The 22,761-nt window shown below is 39.6% G+C and overlaps 1 long non-coding RNA gene across 1 annotated transcript; it reads right to left on the bottom strand.

Moving 5' to 3' along the window:
* Nucleotides 1-30: 30 nt before the first annotated feature.
* Nucleotides 31-19,582, bottom strand: LOC135318297 (uncharacterized). The gene is made up of 4 exons (XR_010376582.1): nt 19,283-19,582; nt 17,558-17,676; nt 11,687-11,761; nt 31-2,391 (listed from the first exon to the last, which is right to left on the bottom strand). It is a non-coding gene; the product is annotated as an uncharacterized LOC135318297 (long non-coding RNA).
* Nucleotides 19,583-22,761: the final 3,179 nt, after the last annotated feature.

Below are 22,761 nucleotides of genomic sequence, written 5' to 3'. Positions count from 1 at the left end.
ATGGTCTGAATTACCTGATTCTTCTTTTCTAGGAAGTTCTATATTTAAAAGAAAAAAAAAAAGTATTGAAAATACCAACTTCAGAGGGTATCTGATGTATTGAACATTACAGTGTTGCATTTTAGATAGTGAAAGTAACTGTGGAAGACAGAGGACACAGAAATCAGAGTGGTGTTGTTCTCTCTGAAATGGAAAGTTGATGCCATACTGGTCAGACCAGAATGTATAGGGCAGGTCTACACCCTCCTATGCTTGGTAAATGAGAGAGCGGACCGTAAGGAAATTCCTATGCTGTTTACTGTTTCATCATATATCTATGGTGCATCTGAACAACATGAACTGCATCTATTTTGTTAAATATTTTATACTTCATATTTTATGATTCTGAATGTTTAACTGTAAATAAGTTAGAAATAAAATGAAGTTTTCAGAATACAATAAATATCTCTGAAGTATTTCCAGCCAGAGACAGTTCTTCTCTGAGTGATGACAAAGGCAATTTGTGAGTAATCTCTCCCATCCAAACTTTTCTGGAAAACATTCTGTAGTCTTGCATTTGAAAGGCAGCCAAAGCAAAAGCTCTCGGTTTCGCCTGGCAAATAGGCTTTCAGAGGAGCATCTGTTAAACCTTCCAGTCACCCAGGAGCAGTGATGGAAAGTGCAGAATACCATTCTCCAAACTGGTGTAGGTAATTTTCACCTGTTTCTCGTAATGTCACGTGCAAAGAGTGTAACTGCTCTGTTTTGAGCACTTACCCATTCAGCTGAAGCACGCGGGAAGCTTTCTCTGCTGCACTAGAAAGACTAAACGAACAGAATTAAGTTTTTGCCAAGGAAATGTTTTCTTGCGTAGAGCGATGCACTTCGCTGTGAAACACGAACGTGCCCTTTCCTCCGACTGCAGAGAAACATCTCCAGAAACACAGCCTGAGAAGCTTTATCTATTGTTTGTAGGAGAAAAATCTGGTTTCCTAGACCGATTCACTTCGCACGCGGACCCACTCTCGAGGGCAGCTCAGAGGTAGGCTGCAGGCTGATTTACACTGGCCGTGGGTGACAACAGCCTGCCCCATGGTGGTGCTCACACTCAGCGCTCTCATTTTGGCAGCCCTGGGAGCGGGGCTGTGCGCTCTGCTCTTCTGCTGCAAGTACCAGTGAAATTCTTCCTCTGGGTTTTCAGTATTTCATACTGGGGAAAAATATGCGGAATTGTTTTTATTGGTACATATTCCTTCACTGGTTTGTGAGTTTCTGTAAAAATGTCATCAGTGATTCAGAAATCCTGTTTCAAAAATGGGTTTAGGGTTGTCACAGCTACGCATCAACACAGGTCACAGGGATGTGGCACTTTCAGGGTTGCTAGTCCAGTCCTTTTCATTCCACTCCATACCATAAATTGATCTAATTTTATTTCAAGGGTAAGTAGATTTTTGTCCTTACAGTTTAAGAACAACTCTGATTATAAACCTGCTCATTTTGCTCCCCAAGGTTAACGACAATCTCTTTTTTTCTCTCTCTCTCCTTTTATTTTTTTTTTCTTGGGTGGTGGCAATATTTTTTAGGTTTAACTACTGAGTTTTTTTCCTCTCCTTTTTAATGCATTTTCGTAGACTCATAATAAAATTTGGGTTTCAGGGGAACCCTGGAGTTCATTGAGTCCAGCCCCTGCTCAAAGCAGGTCTAATCAGATCAGGTTGTTCCAGGCCATTTCAAGTTGGACACCCTCCAAGGATGGAGACCCCACAACCTCTCTGGGCACCTGTTCCAATAGTTGACAATCTTTGTAGTTAAAAACTTCTTTATGTCTAATCAGAATTTTCCATGTTCCAACAATATCCATTGCCTTTCATCCTGTCACTGTGCACCCTTTAGAAGAGTTGGGCTCTGTCTTCTCTGGTGTCCTTCCATCACGTAACTGTAGGCTGCAATAAAGTCTCCCCTGAGCCTTCTCTCCTCCAGGCTGAATATGCCCAGTTCAGCCTTTCCTCATATATTGTGTGCTCCATCCCCTGACCAGCATGGTGACCCTCCAGTGGACTCAATGGTGCGTCTTCAGAAACTGCCACCATGTTCCTGCTCAGTTTTGATAAATAGGATCATCTAGCGAAGCTTTCTGAGTCACCCCTCAGAAGGCAGCTTCTCTTTCCCCCAGGATTTCAGATATCCCCATCTGATACCACGTGAATGTCTTTTTCCTAACCTTCCCACACAGAATTATATGCAAGCTTTTAAATGCTGCCTTATGAGGACTTCGTGCAATGGCACAGCTGCTGGAAATCCTCTGCCGTCTCCCGGAGTCACGTGTGTTCACAGGCGTATTAGTTTGGTGGCTCAGAGTCATCATTTGTCAGTAAGTATTTTCATCTTTGTCCTGTCCAGCTAAGGAGATCCCTGGATGATAAAAGAGATAACTGTCAGTAATTGTAAAGCGCATGACCTTGCACATCAGTCGCTACTGAATTATAACTACCTCTGTTAATCGTAAGCATTAAGGTGTCCTTCTCTTCCTGTGTGGTATCCTAACCGATTCCTGCATTATTTGTATGTCTTAACTTCATGTCATCAAGCAACGTCACCAGTATGTACCTACTTCTTACACTGAGTCAGTAAAGAAATACTAGATAAGATACTTTCACCTGGAATACACGAGACACGTATAAGTTTGTATATATACACTGCGTGTTTAGTGATATTTTAACTTGACAAAATGACAGCCATCTTCATGTTTAAGTCCCTGAGTTCAGACTACTTTCTGAAATAATGTTTGGCAAAGTTTGCCATTTTGATATTTAGAAACAAAGCTGCATCTTTGTTTCTAACAAACCTACGTCTCTTTTCCTTCTATTTAATTGAAACCCTGTCAGTTCATGATCACTGGAAGATCCAGAATGCTCTGTGATGCCCTCACTGCTCACCAGAGCACTGTCTCTTACACTAGCACGTTATTTGAAGGTGAGAAATGGGCTCCTGAGTAACTTTGTCACTTACACAGTTATATCTAAGAGAGACCCTATGAGTGCACTGAAATCCAGGTAAAGTTAGCAGTATTTTATCAGGGATTAATTTGGCTTGACAGGGTACAGCTGTAGCATTGTAGCAGCATATGTTACAAGCCAGAGCCTCATTGCACTAAGCACTAAACTGGTACAAAGTGAAAACTTGGTTCATGTCACGAGTAGCTTATTGCTGAGCATGTGACCCTAACATTAACCAGTCTTTGTAATTTCCCACTCCAAGTTCAGGAGTAGCTGTTTGCACAGAAAGAAGGTGATCGCAAGCTTCCACTACGCTACCTGTGGAACAGCCCTACCATGTTTTCAGATGTAGGTTTGGCAAAAGCAACAGAGGGCATGAGGCTCCCTGTAGGTGTTCTCAAGGTGAAATGTGGAATTTTCTGTCAGTGCTGATGGAAACTGGGGGATGCTGATGGGTGAAAATTCATGAGACCTGATAACAGCACTCCCTTTGGAAACTCTGAAGCAATGTATCCTGGGGAGAGCAAATTTAGACTCACAAGACCTGACAGCAAATCTCTGATTTCATAAGGGAGGGGAAAAAAAAAAAAAAAAAGGCAAACTAACATAGCAGCCTGTTTTACTATAGTAAATGTAAACCTTTCCCTATTGATTCTGAATTGCAATTCTATTCTGAAAAGAGACTGCACTCTTAATGGCACATTTTTATGCAATAGGACATATTTAGTTGCATTTTAAAGTTCATTTTGTCATTCTGAAAAAATAAGTATTTATTTTCAGCCCACAGAGTTAAGGAATAGTAAAAAGGAATGTGTTATGTCTCCTGCTCTACTAATAAATTCTTCCAAATACCTTTTTTTCAAGTGGTTGTCCTGTCGCATGTGGACCTTATTGCTCAGGTCTGGGGGATGTTTTCTCTTTATGGTACCTGCACTTGTAACCATCTTCTCTTATTCTCAGCACATTACATTTGCAGACATTTCCAAGAGCTATTTCAGTTTTTCACAATGGCCAACCAATTTATTTCTTGTTCATTTAATCTTTATCAATGTTTTCTTTCAGGATTACCTTTTTGCCTTGCCTGATCTGTGAGATTTGAATTATATCTGGTCACCTGTATAACAGATACCTTTTCTGCCTCAGAATAAGGCATGTTCCTGCGTGATCCCTTTGCCATACTTTTAAAAGTGGAATGTGAGGGCATCAGAAGCTCAGACAGTAGCCTGAGAATGAAAAGCCTCTGAGGCCAACACTAATATTGGCCAAGTTGGAATACTTGCCACCATTCCTGGCACCAGTGGAAGGCTTTCATTCCAATGCAACCAGAAATGGTTGTCCTAAGACTTCTGCTCAAGAAGGCACTTCTCCTTAACCTTTCCATCACGTTAAAATGAAGGCAGGGCTTCTCCCCATCGGTTCAGACTGTTCTAAGTTACCGGCTCAAACTGAAGCAGTCTGGTCCTTTATTGTAAGTTCCTTACCCTTACTGAAGTCCATTTAACATCTGTCTCAGCGTTGAGGTTTAAGATTATTGAGATGTTTCCCTCTGCCAGTCCAATGAGTTATTGGAATTTGAATTTGGTGTTTCACATTCTCGTGGATTCTCCTTCTCCGTAAAGGCAGCTTGCTTTGTTGTCATCTTCTCTGTTAGGAAAATGAAAGAAATCCATACCCCGTGGTTGTTCCGTCTTTGACCTTATTCTTCAAAGACAGACCATCTCTTAAGATGCAGCCATCATTTTTGCTGAAGGTAGTGTCTTAGCATCACTTTGATAATTTATGTTTTCCTTCAAGTTCCTTTGTGCTTCTAAGAAACATACCTTATATGTATCTTTAACAGGAAAAGAGCGCTCTCTGTATTTGTAGTCCAGACTTTCTCAGAACAGACAGACTGTGTATATCTCTGACAGATCCAGTGGTTATCTAAATGGATGGTTGGGTGTTTCAGCATTTGCTAAAAAACTTAGGGATTGATATATAGCTTCTGTGAGACTGTTGAATTACTGAACTGCTATACATCTACCATTCTTTCCCCAGGCACTGTGCAATCTCTAATGAGCTGCCTCAAGAGCTGCCACAGCACTTGGTAGAGTGAATCTAGAAGTGCTATTTGCATGAGGGACATCAAGAACCTCTGCTAAATAATTTATGGCAAGTAATTGTATAAAGTTGCACAGTGTGAACGAACGTGGATATTAATTTGAGAGTGAAAACAAGGAAGAAGACATCCTGAGCTCTGTTAGCAGGGTTTCCTTCAGTGTTTTAGATGGTGTCTCTGTGGCTGAGAAGGAATTAAAATTATTTATGGCCTGCTGTGTTTTTTATGCCATTGTGCCAAAGGTGATGACAACAGTGTGAATACATCCTCCGTGGTTACTGCAAAAGGAAAATCTCTGCAGTCTGGAGTGATGAGGTGTAGGTGTACCCTCAGAACAGATTTATTTATAGACCATGCATCCTAAAGAAGACTACTGGTAAGTTACGTTTCTTTCTCAAAGGCCAATCTCTATTCCACCTGTGAATTACCATTAAAGGATAATAGGACATCAGTCTCTATCAACAAAGACGGAGTTAAGCTTACCATAATTAACAGTATTATTGTTGTTTCTTCCTGTAAGCAAAGGGCCAAAATTAGATAGTTGCCGCTAATACAGAATTTGCAGAGAACTGGTAACAAATATAAAAAAGACATTTTTATATCATGATTTGATACAGGAGACACTGAGATGTTACACAGTGGTTTTTACAGTGGTTTTCAAGTTGCTCTTCAGAGAGAAAAGATGTTTTCTAAATCCTTTTTGGCAGTGCATTGCCAGATTCCTCCATATTGTTTATGCCATTAAAATGACAGCATTGGGTGTCAGTAAATGTCATCAATAGCTTTATCCTTGAAAGCATTATTTCTCATGTGCTAAACTGTAAGTTTGTATGTAGGACAGGTTTGAAAGTGGTGTATTGGTGTATTTAGACATTAATGGTGACAACCTGAAGGCTTCAGGTTTGTTTTTCAGTAGAAGTGCTGAGTTCCTTAATATAAATGAGGAAGTCTTCCAGTGTCCGTGGAAGGACGTCATCGTAGCACTACCCTCATGGGAATCCCATTTTCCAGATGGCCAGGACCGTTTTTGCTGAAAGAGGTGCCAAAGGATCCAGTTTTACTTTGATTCTTCTATTGCCTGTGAAATGGCCACAGATGCAGCTGAGGATCTAGTCTGTCCCTGAGTCAGCAATGCAGAGGTCATGGATGCCTGAAGAATTTCCTCGTCTGTAGTTTTGCTGAGACTGATCATCCTGTCATCCTCCCTGCAATTTCTGATACCTCTTGAATCTTCATGGATGGCCCAAAGAGCTGACAGCCTTCAGAAAGAACAGCCCAATGTCAAACTTTTCCTAGTACATAAATCCATGCTTGCTTCTCCAGCTTTCTGCAGTAAGAGCAGAAAACTGCTTGTGCTCCCTCTCTTAGTTCTAGTCCAAAGCCAGCATGTTTCAGTGGAAAGCTTTAAAGCTTTCCAGCCCCATTGAATACTTATTTTAGCGCTTCCGCTGCAGGTCAGTTCTCCAAGCAAATAAATTACGGGCACAAATGTAGTACAGCTAATTGTACGGCTGACTTTCTCCTTAATAATGCTGAACCATCACTGTCTGATGCAGCCAGATGTATCTCGTAACTTAGTGCAGTTTCAACAAATGTAACGTCTCTGAAATGTAGTTACTTACACAGGAAACTATTTGGATTAGACACTTAAATACAAGCTATTTATCATACGAATTTTTGGCTTTTTATAACTGATTTCTATTTCCTTCCAAGCGTTGCAGATAATTATGTTTCATTCTTCTCAGTTGACACATTTTTTTTCATCAGACCTTGTTATTTCCTACTTTATTCCTCCCTCCTTTCATTGTTAACTCTTTTACACTTGAAAACCGTGTCTTAAAAAGAGATGTATTGGCTATGTTTCTCGTCAAGGATGCTTCACAGGGTTTTGCTTTTAAAAGTAGTTCCCGCCTTCTAAAAAGGAATATGTTTACTGCAGCATCCTCTCTTTAAATCACTGCAACAGAATATTTAAAAGAAAATCTTCTTTAAATATGTGGAAGAACTATGAGAGCAAGGCAGCAATGCATTCCCTGAGGAGTCAGGAAGGATACGTGTTCACCAGAACAAACAAGGGCATGCCTTTCAGCTGCTTCATTTGTGCACTGACTGGACTTCAGGTAAAATACGGCATCTGGAAACAAAACTGACAATCTTTGCCTTGGAGATCCTTCTGTGGAGATTCCTGCCAGCATGCCCTCCAGAAGGAAAAAGTTTCATCCAGTGGAAAAGTTTGGGGACCTCAACCAAAACTTGGAGAATGTTGTGAGGAGCCTTGGACACGAGAAGCATCTCTGCGGAGGCAGCCCGCTTAGCCCACAAGGCGCTGCTTGTGGCACAAAGGTAAGATTGCAAATTAAATCCTTTTTCACATTTTATAAAGTCATTTCCAATGCTGCTATTCTTCCCCCTGACTGAATTTCTCCTGTCAGTCTTACTGATTTTAAAAAAATAATAGTTTTGAATGTTTTTCCTCTCCTCTCTTGCTGTATGAAAGACCCACATAAATGAGTCAATTATCTACTGGATGATAGAAAGAAGACTGGTTCTACACAAAGGCTTGTCTTGCATGTTAAACAATACATCAGTATAGTCAGTATCAGTTTGAGGGCTCCTAAAGCATTTGTACTATTACGAGTAAAAATTGTTAAAAGAAACTTAATTTTGTTTAACTGAGTTATCCACTGGCAACTTATTTAAACAACATCTGAAGATACTGTGGTCTATATTATTTTTAATTTGCTAAATTTTTAAGACTTATTTTTCCTTCCCTGCTTATTCTGAAATTCAGGAAAATGCAGTTTTCTTTGCAAGGCTTGTTGAAAAAGAATCTCATTTAAAATTACATTATTCTTCTTGAATGTCCTTATTTGTACTTCACAAGTTAAACATGAATACATTGGGAGTCTTTTTCCTTGCAGAATAATCTGCACCATTTGTATCTCTTATGTCCATAGGACCGTTGGATTGAAAGGTGCTGCCTTCTCACTGAGTGCAGTTGTGTTTTCTCAGTGCAGACAGGCAGCATCAAGACCCATCTTAAAAGCACCTGGTGTTTTGATGGTCTTTCATGGTAGAAGGCTGTTCCAGAAGATCACTGGTGTACAGTTTAGGGACCTGCTTTTAATTTCTAACCAAAGCCCAGGATAAAAGGCTAGTTATAATACTACATCTTTGATTTAAATAGTTCTCTTCTGTCACTGAATTTCAGATGAGATCTGACCAATCTTTATATAGTGGTATTATTACTTCCCTGTCTATGGAAAACTTCTTGTCTGGCACATCACAGGACCCCATTTGCCTTTCATGCTTGAAGCGTACTGGTGGCTTGGAGTCATTCTGTGCATTGCTAGTATGCTCACTTCCTTCTCCTCAGTCAATTAAGTGTGATGAACTCCTAAGTTATGGTGGACCTTTTTTCTGTCTCCAGGGTAGAATTCATCTTGCTTGACATTAGTTGCCTAAATGCTGGGTATCAGGTATAAATCACCTAAACGCTCTCTGCAGTCAGTGCAGGAAGAGAAAGAGGCATCTCCAGGGGCGCATTCAAAGATGGCTGAGATAAATCACCTCCTGGATGTGCTTTTTTCTCTCTTTCTGTTGACAATATAGAGGGTCTAGACAACCAGCTCAGTCTCAGTGATGAGTATAGGGAGTATCACGGAACTGATGAGTCAATTGAAAGGAATGAGGCACATTGTTTCTCCAAAAGAAATTCATTCAAATCAAGTGATGTGCAGCTATTTCCAGTACTTGTTTGAGGATGTTGTTTAGCCAGTTAGACCACATATCCCAGCTTTTTAGACTTTCTCCTTGTCTTAATTGTTTGCCTTCTTCATACTCACATTTCTTAATATTTTGCTTACAAAGTTTTAATATGCTGTGAGAATTTATAGGAAAGTTTTGTCAAAGTTACTGTGACTGGATAAGTTTGTGTGGTCACTCTTCATATTTTTCATGCTGAGTAATTCTGAAGTTGCTTTCTTTTGTTTGACCTTTCTGCCGATTTAAAACTGAACAGAATATGAACTCCACAAAAGGTGCTTAAGAACGAAGCTACAGCTCAATTTAGCAGCGAACAGTAAGCAGCAGTTCCAGAACTCCTAGTAGTGTGAAAGGTTTACTTTGAGTTGCTAGTGCTGAATATTGCTTGCTTAAAAGCATTCGAGGTTCTTGAACTTCATAAATTTCTTTTACTGGATGATTAGTGGAATGTGGTTAGTGGAACGGGAAAATTTAGGATTCATTTAAACAATGGGAGATGTCTCTGTCAGAGGTGTTCAAATGTGAGCAAGTCATGCTGGCCTCCCTTCAAACCGGAGAGAAGTAGGCACTACTACATTCTACTCACATCACTTAAAAGTAGACATCAAAACCAGCTAAGTGGACTCACATCTTGGAAATGCCCATTTCTCTCTGATGAATTATTAGGGGAGCTAGAGGTAACCAGCTCAAATGTTCATTCTTGCCTTGTAGATGTTTAAAGTTGTATGTTTTTAATGCCATCAAGTGAAAGAACCCAGCTGGGAAATTATAAGGGTATTGAAATTTATTGATTCAGAAGGTCTATGAAGCTTTCTACATTCTTCTTTTTTTTTTTTTTTTTTTTTTTAACATCTATCATTATTTTCATGGTGTTTTCCCTTCCTACTTTTATGTCATGGTATCTCATTAGCCCTTCTGAAAAGCATAATCAAGTCAGTAGAGGACAGCATGGATGAATAACTTCGATAATACTCCAGAACTTGGTGTTGGTTTTCTTCTGTCACCGTCATGCCGCTCCTTCAAGTTGGGATGTACCAGCCTTCCCACTCTCTCGGAGTGAGCCCCGGCGCTGCCTGCCAGCGCTCTTTGTGCACATACAACGCACTGCCTCCCTAAGCACTGCGTAGCGTCAGGACTGGAGATAAGGCAGGGACCTTTGGTAGCCTGAAAGGGAGTGTTTACATTCTGTATAAATCTCAGTATTTTACTTAGCACCAAATTAAATAGGAGTGTTTAACAGCATTTCATAATTATTCACAGTTTAACAATAGATCTTCCTGAATCCTGATTAGTATTTGTATAGAAATTACATAAATACTATTTTGCAAAACTTAAAGTGGGCAGGATTCCTAACTACATCTTTTCTCATATTTCCGAATCCCAGATCACATAAATTGTGGATCAATATTAATAAATAATACCAGTAATAAAAAGGAGAAAAAAGGCAGGTGGAGAATGTGAAATATTATTTCACGAATAACATCACAGTTTTAAATGAGGAGTCAAAAGACTATTTCCATTTTCTTAGGCAAATGCCATGTTTTTTCTTAGAACGTATGTTGATAATTTGGCAGAGGTTCACAAAACCTTCGCCTAGTTCTTACATTCTCATTCAAAGGCTGATGTTTTGTACAAATGAGTCTCACAGTCTCAGATGAGCCATTTTATGGGATTGTAACAGCTGTTTGTTTACATTTATTGTTCAGGGTGCACATCAATTTTCATGAAACTACTCACGTTGCATGTTCACAGCTTTCATTAAATCTCTTTCTCAGTTCAAAATGGCCAAGTATTGTATCTACCTGAAGGTTAAACTTTTTGAAAAGCCGTGAGTTTGTTGACACAGAGCAAAGTACATTTCGATGGTTTTAAAATATTCTGCCAGCGCTTCAGAAAGGAGCCACATCAAAAGCAGTCCAGACACGTTCACTCTTTACTTTGAATGTGCATCATCAGTGATGTCAGTGGGACTCTAGTAAAAGAGTTGTTAATTAACTTATGTCCCTTCTTTTGGCACTGCAGAATAAAAGCACAAAATGTTGTAGGAGCAACCTGAAGAAGAGCAAACATTAGTTTGTTTGTTTCTTTATTAATAATTTATCTAGAAATGTTAAAGATATTTTAAAGTTATCTAATTCTTCCAACCTGTGGCAATATTTTGAGGACCAGACGCCATCAATCTTGCCCCATCCAGATCGTTACGATACAAGAGTTACTGTAAGGATTGCTCCTGCAAACACTCTTGACCTAGCACTAGTTCAGTTTTGGCTGGCAGCTGAGAGTGACAGTGTCCTTCTGAATTATACCTTTGCAAACAGAAAAGAGAGAGGCTGCAAACCTAAAATGAAATCAATTTGATTTCTTTAAAGTTGTTTTATGAGCTGTCCTGCAAATAGACGATCAGAACATAATGGCGGTTCTTATATGAAGATCAGAAAGTAAAGCAGACCCTAAAGAAAAACAACCCTAAACCCCCTTATTATTCTTTTCAAATTTAGAAGAAACCTGTATGGAATAAATATTGAAAAACAGATATTATTTCAACATCCTTAATTTATTAAGGCCAGTTCCTGTGTGTGGATAATTGTTCCTTTAATTTAAAGCAACGGCTACCACTTGCCTATTTAGATTTCCCCATTTGCTCATTTCACTTAGTGAAAAGTGTTGAAGAGTCAGAACTGAGATTTGTCTTACATAAGGAAAAAACAGGCTTTTTGATCTTCCTGTGTTCTCCAAGGGGAAGACTACAGAGAACGCTGTGAGCCATCCTAGAAACAGCAACGTGTCGAATTTCTTTGACAGAGAAAAGAGTAGAATCCCATTCTGTACAGCCATATCTGGTTACTACCTTCTTTGTGTATCTCTTCTTTCTACATGTCCTGCTTCATACACCATCGCCGTGCCCGTGCATTGAACAAGAGGTCTGCAGAAATAATGCAGAAACAACAATATAAACTTTGCAGAAGCGGGCAGGTTTCATTTTGAAATGTCCTAACTTCTGAGTGCTTGACTTAGGCTTCCCCTAGTTTTTGAATTAATTTTTGAGCTATTTTCTAGAGTTAAAAAACTCCAACAAATCCCTTTACACTCTGTATTGACATTCACACAGGTTCTGTACTTGCTCCTCCTGGACAGCTGTTCTGCAACCTCGCTCCTTCCGTAGCTAGAAACTTCATTTTATTTCCAGGTTAAAGTAATACTCATCTTTTTTTTTGCAACTGGGGCCTTCTAAGCAGTTCTCTTCAACCTGTGCCAGCATCCTTCCACATCACATAGAGTCAAGTTCCCTCTGGTTTTCTTAAGCTAACTTCAAGAAGCTCTTCTAACATTTCGATATAGGAGATTCCTCAGAATCTACTTAATCAGGCCATCGATAGTCATCTGTCTCTATTGACAGTACCTCATATGTGCACAGTATCATCTCATTTACATTTTTCAGCATATCAGTAGCTCCTGATCATTCTGGCATTGATTAGTGCCAGCAGTTAAGGTTGTTACCATTATCTGTGGATGCTGCACATTCATCCCACTTCTATTACTTCTAGCCCCTAAGGACATCAGATTTTTTCCAAAATTGTATCCTGATCTTCCTCTGTAAAAGAAAACAAACCAAACCAAACAGGAGAAAAACCCTAACAAAATAACACAGCTGTAAAAAAGTTGTGGAATCCCTATTAAGTACCTCAGAAGTAAGTTCACTTAGTGTAAAGAACTGAAGAGTGAAGATTTCACTTAATGAAAAGTTTTGCAGAGTTAAAATTGAGATCCATGTTTCTTAGCACGGTTATATCACTGAATGGACAATATTGTTTAATTTAGCTTACCAAGGTATTTTTACACTTTTCTGAACTTCTTTTGGAAACACGGGAGACTTGCAGTAGAATAAGAGAGAGAAGAGACAGGGAAAAGTAACAATCAGTATAATTTTCTCCTGTGAAAATGGGGCACAGAATTCCCGTGTTGAAAGCAGTGCTGATAAAAAGCAATGGAAGTCACAGGATGTTCTTTGCCAGCCACATGAGGTCATCACTCGAAATGGATATGCTAGACTAACAGGGATTGCACATTCTGAACCCCACGAAGGAGAGCAGTGCGGGAGCTCAGCCATAGGCCCTTACTCCTGTAATATCTGAGATGCAAAGTCACAGCATCACTTAGGTTGGAAGATCAAGTTGCTCAGGGACCAGCTCATTTTTTAGTATCTCCAAGGAAGCAGATTTCACAGCTGCTCTGGGCAACCTGTTTCAGTGTTGGACCACCCCAAGGTGAAGCAGGTTTTCCTGTCTATGATCAGAATTCCCCACGTTCCAGCTTGTGTCCGTTGCCTCTCCTCCTGTCATTGTGCACCTTTGAAAAGCACCTGGCTCCACCACCTCTGTAACCTCCCAGCAGGTGGTTGGAGACAGCAGCAATATCCTTCTCAGTCTTCCCTTCTTTGGGCTGAACCAGCCCAGTTGTCTCACCCTCTCCCCTTCCTCATGCGTGCCCTCCCTCTAACCATGCTGGTGGCTCTCCGCTGGATGCACTCCAGCACGTCAGTGTCTTTCTCATACCGAGGAGTTCAAAGCTCTGCGCAGCACCCCAGAAGGGGTCTCACGCGTGCTGAGCAGAGGAGGAGGGAAACACTTGGCTTGCTGGCCATACTCTTGCTAATGCAGCCCAGGATGCTGTTCACATCCAACTTGTTGCCTACCAGCACCCCCTTTTCTACAAAGCTGTCTTCCAGCCAGTTGTCCCCTGGCCTATACTGGTACCTGGGGTTATTCTTCTCCAGGTACAGGGCTTTGCCTCTGTACAGGACCCCAGTACAAAGGCCAAGTGAATCTGTTGCTCTTAGCCCAGAGGCGCTGTTGTTCCTAAAAGCCCAGCGCTTTCACATATCCTTGTAGAATAGTTCACAGAGTGTGTGAGCACTTCTAGTTAACAGCCTGGTTAATATCTGTAGCCAGTGTTCATAGTTATGTTCTTTTTAACTTTTTGTATAATTTTTCAGTTTTTGACTTGGAAGGTTTTATCTGGAAGATTTTCTCTTGGAATATTTTATTTGAGACTGGGTCTTAAATTGGACGGGGCTGAGCTTCCAGAATGTCTCATCAGACTGTAGGAAAGATCTTATTGTAAGGGATGGGCATCTGGAGCTGTGTGAAGACAGAGCAGATGTCTTGTGGTTGTCTTAAATTCAGTGTGCCTTTAACAGCAGGCATGCCAAACAGCTATGCTAGGTCAAATGAGAAAGTGACAGCAAATTAAAGCTGTCATGAGAGTAATATTGATAGTATTCTTAAGGGGGGACATTTCTGTTTCACAAATGGCAAAGAAACAGAACAATGAAACCCGTAAACCAAAACCCCATCAGACATACATGAATAGCTTTCAAGGTCTTTCAGTGTTTCAAAGGAAAACAAACGTGCAGAGTTTAGGCAGTTGTCAAAGAACTGGACTTTGCCTGAAATATGTCAAAGCTCAGTTGAGCAAGCAGAGACGGGGAAGGAATGGTGACAGAGATTAGAAGATACCTGAAATCCCAAGGAGAGAGTTCCCAGAGGGAGTGGAAAAAGACGACTAGCATTGTACTAGCAAAGAAAGCTGTTGTCGCCTTTCATTCTTAAAAATAGCACAGACTGGGAGCCTCAGTGAGTGTGCCAGTCCTGCCAAGGCAGAAGTATTGAATACAAAGGTGACTTTTTTTAAGGAAATGAAACATTGGCAAAACTGGAAGGTGGGGAAAAGCAGACAAAACTAAAAAGTAGGATGAGAGGTTCAGACTTGAGGATGAGGACTCCATGCCATTGGAACTTCTTTGCAGCATTGAATTGTGTGACCCGTCCAAGCAGGACAGCCCGTTTTCCAAACAGGGTGGGAAAGAAAGTGAATAGAAATCATTCCAGTGTTACATGAAAATTCATGCCATTTTTTTCTGAAAAGGTGTGAACTAAGGCTAGGGAACAGGTAGAGGCAGAGACAGCCGATGTGTTCAGATTGAAGGGTCCAGGGAACTTCAGGGTCTCCACTGTATTACAGCAGGGTCGCCAGCAAGCATGGGCTGCTGAATGGTGATTCTCAGAAAACGTATCTTTGAAGAGATAACGTTTTCTTTCTTCTCATCAAAATGTTTCTGATTTCACCAGGAGAAATTACGTTATTTCACAGTAATATTGAGTCTTTTCTTTGATTTTCATGCCAAACTCTTAGTTTTAGTTCCCTTAGACATGAAATACCTCCCCAAGTGGAATTGGGAAGAGACTGCATGTGACAATTCTACACAAGAAAAAGAAAACTCTTTTGCAGTCATGCATTTAAGCAAGGCATTGTGTCAAAGCCTTAAATGAAAACTTTGTCTTCTTTTTGTCTGTTAGATCAGTTAATACGAAAGCTAGATAGCTTCTTATTACAGTCAGTCTACTATCTTTAGATTTCAATTGGCAGGGGGAAAGAGAAACAGTGCAGTTGTTTAGAAGTATTTTTAATATGACCTCAAGTCTTCCAGAAGGGAAAGCACAAATCAAAATGAAATCAAATGTTTGAGTACAGACATTTTTCTCTTTTCTACACTGTTATTTAGAACAAGAGAAGAAATGAAATGGAAATGGGAAGAAAGAATGAAAGATAATACAAAGTATAAAAAGATCAAGAAAAAAGCCAGCAAGAAATAAATTGTCTTGTACCCAACTTGAAATATTCTATACTCTTTACTGTAAAAATGAATAGATATCTGCGTGGATTTCCAAAGCGCGCGTGTGTGCATGTAATTGCAACTAAGTTTTTCCGAGACTGATTTCAAAGATGTGCTATTCTCCAGTCTCAGTAATTGTGTGGGTCCATTAGACTAAAGAAGGAAGGGAGAAAGAGAAGGAAAAAACACTTCAGTGAGAAGTAAAAAGAAAAGTTGATTGCTTACTTAAAGATTTGTTTCACTGCTGCCATGCTAGATTAGACCCACCCGACTCACAGCAAGGGAAACCATTTAAGCTCTATTGTTAGTTTCTCTATTTACAGCTTACCCTAGTGGATTGCTGCAATATCACTCTCTGACCTGAAAAGATAAAGCCCCATCAGTTCAGTAGAATAATTTTTTAAGTCACAGTACATGGAAAAAGAAATAGATTAAAAATTTGCGAATTTAGTTTTGTCAAGACTTTTTATTATAGAAGGAAAATTCATTCAAACTGGTAAATACATCTTCTCTCTGATATTCTCAGGTTTGATACCGAAATCATGACATGACTTTTAACAAAAAGCACACGGAAATTAAGAAAAGTAATGCTTTAAAATTATTTTGTTTTTAGTTATGTAAAAGAAAAACCTCTGGTGACAGAAGATTAGAAGATAGAGATTATGTTCTTAAAAGACTCAGAAATCTAAAATTAAATTCTGGTGCCACTTGCAATTGTCTTTTCTCATTCCACGTTGTCTAAAGCTACCCAGGAAAAGTAAATGCTGCCCCAGTTTGAACAGGTTATCGTGTAAGCAGCATCATCTGCACTTGTTAGATGTATTTTGTGGCTTTAATGAGATTTCTTGAGTATGTACAAAGAGTGCGGGAGAACAACTGATCATTCTGGAATACATCCTAATTAATTTTGAAACAAATATTCACGTCTGTTTCTTCCGTGCAGACACTCAATCAGTATTTGATAGCCATATTGACAGCCTGGTATTTTTAGTGCCTTGGTTACATTAGAGTAGTCTTGTCTCAGTCTGTCACCTTAAGCTTTTCAATTATTTTCAGAGTCTCAGCTAAGCTTGACTGAAAGACTTAATCTTTTTGTTCATGTATTCATTAAAGATGGCATCAAAATCAATCCTTCATTAAGATCTGTTGAACAAGGCCAATGCTGCTGGAGAAATGTAGTGCTACATCTCTATCCGGTGTGAATCAAATGCTTAATGGGAGTATCTTCTGATTGCTAGTGTCTCCTTATTAGCAAATGTATGAAAGGAAAATTAATCTTGGTAGACCCTTATCAGGTTAAACAAGCAAATCAGAAGACCATTACAGGACATATTTATCTTTCTTCCAAGAGCTAGAATAATCAGGAGAAAGAGCACAGAAATCACTTAAGAAAAATCCTAGAAATGATATTGTGCATGCAAATTATGAGAGTGATGGGAAGATCTGAACTTTCTGAAAGCTCATAGCTGTTTGGAAACAGATTTTAGCATCTGTTTCATATCAGCCTAAATGGAGGTGAAGTGGAAAGCAAATATTTAATATGAGCCTCTGAATCTCACAGTAAAATACCAGAGTTTGGTACGATTATTTTAGCTGAATTTACCTGTGGAAATGTGGGATGAACTGACTCTGCTTATTCATTTTGTTATTTATTCTGCTGCCACTTCTGGACGAAAAAGCCTCATTCTAAATTCATAGATGCATCTTTTGCTACAGTGAAAGACAAGGAAAGTTGGTTGTTGCATCTGTTTATTTTCAGGCAGAATTCCAACTACGATGTTTTTGCACTAACACTCAGGATGGTATTTATCAGACAAATGCTAATTGTTCCACCTTCACTTTATAGGCAACAGAAAAAGGGGCAATTCTGCAACAGAATTCCTCCCATTCTAATGAAGATATCTAAAAGAAGCCAGATTATTTGTGCCCAAGATGTTTTTTTTCTCCACTGACTCTAAATGGGAGCTGTGCAGGGGGTCAGGGAGGCTAGTGCAGTTACAGAAGTCTGGTCTGTAAATGTGTAAATGTTAATGAGATGAATCCTACCACTAATCGCAGTTTGCTTCTCATCTGCAGGAATTTCTTTGCTTTATAGTCCAGCTTTCTTTGAATGAGCACATCTTGAAATCTTTGGCTGCAGCCCTGGCTTTGGAGAATTTTCAGATCTAGGAAGACAGAGGGAAATCTTATATTACATTTAACAGCAGAAATTTTACTGGATGACTGTAAAAGGAGAGAAAACATAAAAATCAAACAAAAGAAAACAAGAAAGCAGGATTCACTTGTAAAGTTTTCTGTGTTGTTACAGGCCATTATACAGGTGTTACTTCCTGTGTTCAGCTTTCAATTACATATTTGAGTTACATATTTGAGGCTAAGTCCTGAAGTTATGCAGACTTAAACATAGATGCCACCCTTGAATACTTCTACTGACTTCAAGAACTCAGTATAATCCTCTGATTTCAGTGCCTCACCTCTTTCAGCTCTTATTTTTCCTGCAGCATTTCAGCTCCTATTTTTAAGTGCTCTGGCATAAGTTCATAAGGCCCATTTCAGTAGAAAATCACTAAGTACTCTCCAGCCCATTCGTTAATATTTTAGCCAGAAGTGGCATCCGTCATTAGCTGTGCTAAACACCTCATCACAGGTCTTTATTAGTGAAAGTTGTGACAAAAAAAAAACCCACCCTTGGCTTTACAGCCATTACCTGCCAATAGCTTTCCCTCCCTGTGAGACACAGTCCAGTATTGTCCTGCTCCACTCACTGCCATGGTGCTCATGGAAACATTCCTCGTCAGCCTTGGTAATGTCTTGCTCACCGAACCTCGTTTAGTGCTAACATCAGCAGCCTCGTAACACAAATGTTTGCATCCACCAAGCCCAGCTCTACCACACTTGCTTTCCCTGAATGTTCCTCTTCAGATGTATCATCTCAGTTAGGTGGAGGGCATTTGACTAAGTCCAGACTTTTCAGGTGGAGGAGCCGTGCTGCTCTAGTTAGTTCAGTTCTTTAGGTGTAGCTAACACTGGAAAAATATTTCCATCCGTTCTGTCCTGGGGGCTGCTATTCAGAGCCCTATTTGGGCGGCCTGCCTCAATCTATGCTGTCTGACAGGTGTGAAAATCGGGAACCCAGCCGAGAATAAAAGTGGTAGTATATTCTCATCCCCAAGAAAAGAGAAAAACCAAAGAATTTAATTAATTCCCACTTAAATGAAAGCACCAAGAAACATCATCTTCAGAGTATGCCCTTAAAGTTCAAAATAATAGGAGTAACCATTTAAAAAATGGTATTTGGCAGTGAATTCTAGAGAGAGGAAAATATCTCCTTCTTTAACATGTAGACGCTGAACACCTTTGCTAATATTGATGGTTATTGCAAAAGGAGAGTCATGGGTGGTCAAAAAACTGGCCCTAAATGCATTTCTAGGTCAAGAGCAACATCCTAAATTCTGTTTGCAAAGTCCCAGGTAGCCAAGGAAAACTGTGGAGTCCCGATGTCACCAAGACAGTCACCTAATGCCCCCTAATTAGAAGGATGCCACAGTTTGCGTTGGCTCCCTTGACCCCATGATTTTCAGGGACACCCTGAATGAGAACAGTCTAGAGACTGTATACAGAAGTGTTGAAACCACCTGGCTAGAAAAGGCAATTATTCTGGTTACTACTGCTACCATCTGGATTTCGTAACAGCTGAAGGTCACCGACTAGGAACTGAATTAACAAGAAAAAAAAACCTCAACACGGCAAAAAGGAAGATCTTACTCTTACTTTAGTCATATCCTCTGGTTGCTAGCTTGATTAGGCAGAATGAGCGTCTTTCAGCAAATTTGTTCACATCCTAATAAAAGAGAACATGCACAGGAAGTCGTTGCAAGAAGCAAGGGATTTAGGACACGGATCATTAGCACCAGGCCCCAGGTTTCTCGTTACTCTCATGAGGTCTTTCTGGCGGTTGACCTGGCAGTAAGGGAACAACTGTCTTTTGGAAACACTCAACATGAAAAATTCTGACCCCAGTGTATCCCTCTGCTGCAGCTGCAGGCAAGATACCACCATCTTACCAGTGTTACTGAGAGTTGGGCGTGCGTTTTGCGACATCAACAGAAGCAGAAAGCAGGCCCTTCAGAAACTCCGCTATTGATTACAGAAATGCAGGATTTCACCTTTAATCTTTCTCTGCTTTTAAGCATGTCTCCAGCAATGAATGTACTGCGTCATATCTGAAGTTTAAAAAGCTGCTGAGAACGTATGTGGTTTTCATAAACTCATTTGAAATTCAAATTTCAGTTGAATAAGTGCTTTAGAAAAAAAATGTATTATTCTGCAGTGCATTGTGTGGCAATAATTATGTGACAAATTTCAAGTTACAAAGTGTAAACATTTTTTCTTGAGAACTCTGAGGAAGTGCTTGTGTTTTGTAACAGTGAAAGTGTTTCTTTTACCACCGTCTGACTTGGTAGCAGTAAATTGAATTTGTTCAAAATATTCTGGGTAAAAATTGGATCTGAGAAGGTACCAAACTCTAAAAGTGCATCTCTCATAACCTAGAGGTAGTCCTGCAACAGGTTCTTTCACAACCTGCCATCCAGCTTTCTCCAGCCAGGTAAAATGTTAATTATTTTAAAGCTGTCCAGTGGCGTACAAGGGAAGAGAGCGAGTGTGTGCACAGGGCAGGAGTTTGTTATCTGAGATGCTGGGATAGGAAGCCAAACCCTTGAATAACGTTGGTGCTTATTCGTGTTTTTGCCACTGACTGATTGTATGATTTTGATTTATTCATTTAAACATAACAAATCAGAAAGCTTTTCAGGATTTAACAATTTTAAGGATTGATAGGTAAAGGCTTTTAATAATCCTTTGCAGGAAATTTTCAGTCGGTACATACGCATCCAAACTGAAGTCTCTTCAGGGATTTGGCAATGCAAGGTGAGATGCATGTGAAGGAAAGCAATGCTAAATAAGTAGATCTGCAACTAATCCACATTCAGTTCTGCTGGATTACTTCCTCATTCTAGAAAGCCAACCTTTTGTTACAAAAGTACATCATCTAGGCGATGTCATTTTATTTCCTGAAAATTCCCTTCAAATGCCAAGAAAAACTATTTGTATAGTGAAAATGGATGTGGGAAAAATACTTTATTCTGGAGAGACACTTCAAGCAACGGGAAAGAAAAAGAGGAAAATTATTTTCCACTAGTCGCATTTCATTTCTCACAGAATACTTTGTAGACAAATGACGGGGGCCATAACCTTAATTGTTCAAAACTATTAAGCAAATTAATCTGTGAATTTATTTAGAAGTACGTCAGGTTCTCTCTTACAGTAATGGGCTTTGAAAGTTCACAATAGGTTTCACATGAGAAGCATGAGACTGATGCTGGCAGTCAGTTTATTTGCTTAGGTTGGGACAGGAGCAAGAAGAGAAACACTGCAAATGTTTACTGTGCATAAAATAATTTAATCGCATCCATTAAGTCTGTGAGACTGGATCAAATCACAGAAGCCTGTAGCATTGGTGAATTGCTAGTTATTCTCTGCAGAATTATAGGGAAACATTAATGACTAACATTTTATTAATGCTGTTAATTTAATAATTTGAAAACAATTAAAAGTTCATAAGAATTACTGCCTGTAACACCTAGAGGGAAATTAGGTTGAAATTGTTTTGTGTGATTCATGCTTTTTTCATTAAAGTTCTCAATCTAGTGTAAAATCTGTACAGGTATAAAAGCTGTGGGTGATCATTTAATACATCTGCAGAGCATCTCAGATAGGAATTTATACAGTAAAACCATCTTAGCATGCATTCCCTGAGAGACTGCACTGCTCTGTGAGCCTGGGAAGTGCAGAGAATTCCGTAGCTGGCCCCACACCTGCCAAAAAAGGAACGTGGGGGGCAAATCCGTGTCCTTCACTGTTTCATCTTTCAGAACTGTCAGTTCCATTATACTGAATTTTTCTGCTGTTAAAATGACACTCTCAAAAACACTATGTTGTAAAAATTGTTTAACTCTGACCTTTGAAAGCAAGCACACATCCTCTCCCTCCTGAGATCCTAGGGCTTCTTGTTTTTTTCCTTTGGTGTAATTGTGACCAGAATTACATTAACAAAAAAAAAAAAAAAAAAAAAAGAAGACAACACAGAAAGTACAACATAAACAAGACAGACGACATCTTTCCTCCCCTCCCCACCTCCTCATACCTTTTTCGCTGGAAGAATAGAAAGAATCAGAAGAGACACATTTCTCTGTGGAGAAGGGAGGGTGTGAAGGTCTGTTTTCTGATTCTGAAATTCAAAGAAGTGTACACGCTTTCTTTGCTCTAACAGCAAAAACAAGCAGAGGCATGCATTGGTATGTATAAGACTCAGTATTTGCAAAAAGTAGTAAACTCATTGTCTGAACCATCTTAAAACAATTGGTGAGTGAGGCTCAAATTCTCTAAATAATTCTGCTAAGAAAAGTGTTCAGGTTTAGAAACGCTAAACACCACTGACTGGGAAGAAAGCAGACCTGTCTTTATATTTTGTAGTCCAGTGGTCAGAACCATCATGAGGTGAAACGGAGATTCATCGTTTCTTGTGTTTTTGATGATTCTGAGCCTTCTTTGGGTATAACCACAAGTGTCCCACCATTGCTCCTGTGAGAGCAGTTTTATTTTATGCCGCATGCTTGAATAGGAGTGTCTAGCATAGCGGATGGGACATTACATCAGCTCCATCCATATGTAATAACTTCATTTACAAAATGAATTTGTTCTGTTTGCATGTAACTTTCCGCCCTCCTGTCCCACAGGATGTGCCCCTTGGACAAAATACCCTGGATGAACAGAACTCTGGAATACTTGTGTTCTTCTCTCACTTTATCAGTGTTCGTAAAGCTGGTTGGGTCATCTGAAAATATTTTGAGTGTAGGTAAGGGCACAGATGAGGGCTTCAGAAGCAGTGCTACAGAGCTGGAAAGAACCTAATTTAGGTTTCAGAGCTCAGTTACAACTTGTTGGGTCTGAAAATAATAAGCGTGTGGAAACTTGTGAGAGAACGAGGCTAGAATTTATTATCAGCATGTTGTTACCTCCAAGGAAAGATCGGGGCTCCACAGAGGATCACTGGGCATCTGTGTTTGTGTCTCACTGAGTCCATTAAAAAAAAACACCATGGGTTATAGGTAAAATTTACATTCTTCTTTTCTGCATATCTTGCAATCTGAGCCACAAAGTAGCTGATTTTTAATTTGCTACAATAAATA

This window comes from Phalacrocorax carbo, chromosome 1, assembly GCF_963921805.1.
Source record: "Phalacrocorax carbo chromosome 1, bPhaCar2.1, whole genome shotgun sequence".
Classification (NCBI taxonomy): domain Eukaryota; kingdom Metazoa; phylum Chordata; class Aves; order Suliformes; family Phalacrocoracidae; genus Phalacrocorax; species Phalacrocorax carbo.
This window is presented reverse-complemented; position numbering and strand designations above follow the sequence as displayed.